Below are 1,011 nucleotides of genomic sequence, written 5' to 3'. Positions count from 1 at the left end.
TGAACTGTATTTCTATATCTGTACATATCTGACTGTGAGCAAACCGAGGTCCCTCTGGGTCATGCAACTGGTTCGTGCTCCCCTGCTAATCTAAGGGTTGGCAGTTTGAACCTACCCAGAAGCACTGGGAGGAGGGTCTTGGCAATCTGCTCCTGTAAAGATTACAGCCTAGAAAATCCTATGGGAGGGCTCTCCTCTGTAACACACGGCACTGCCAAGAGTTGGAACTGACTTGACAATAATGCATTTTTGTTTTTGTTTTTGGAGTAACTTGTTTAATTTAGAATTGGCTGCAATTTCTTGAAACCAGTCATGCACACACTGGGAATCTTGCAAAGCCAGCAGAGCTAATGTTGCACTGCTTTGAGGTGCGATGCAATTCTGATGAAGTGGGAGGCATCAGAGAAGGTGGCCTAGTGCCATGTTTCCTAGACATTTACCTAATTCACTTAACCAATACTGATAGGGCACCGCCAGTGTGCCAGGCTCCATACCAGGCTCTGGGGACCCAGCAATGAACAAGACAGACAAATGTTTGCCTTGAGGAGCTGATGTTCTGGGGGGAAGAGTGACAGCAATGAACAAAAAAGCAGATGATGGCGTGGGTCAAGGGGTTCTTGGGAGGTGCAAATGGTTAAGCATTTGGCTACTGATCGAAAGGTTGATGGTTCCAACCCATGCAGAGATGCCTCAGAAGAAAGTCCTGGTGATCTGCTCCAGAAAGGTCATTAAACAAAACAAAACAAAACAAACTCACTGCTGTTGAGTCAGATACAACTCATAGCGCCCCCTCCTTGGGTTTCTGAGGCAGTATCTCTGTGGAAGTAGATTGCCCAGTCTTCCTTCCGAGGAGTGGCTGGTGGGTTTGAACAGCCAGCCTTCTGGTTAGCAGTCAAGTGCCTTAGGCACTAAGCCACCAAAGCGCCCAGCCATTGAAAATCCTAAGAGGCACATACACTGACATACATGGGGACACCATGAGTCATGACTCGATGGCTACTGGTTGGCGTT

The sequence above is a fragment of the Orycteropus afer genome, unplaced genomic scaffold, assembly GCF_000298275.1.
Source record: "Orycteropus afer afer isolate SDZICR_OR568_19922 unplaced genomic scaffold, OryAfe1.0 scaffold00461, whole genome shotgun sequence".
Taxonomy (NCBI): Eukaryota; Metazoa; Chordata; class Mammalia; order Tubulidentata; family Orycteropodidae; genus Orycteropus; species Orycteropus afer.
This window is presented reverse-complemented; position numbering follows the sequence as displayed.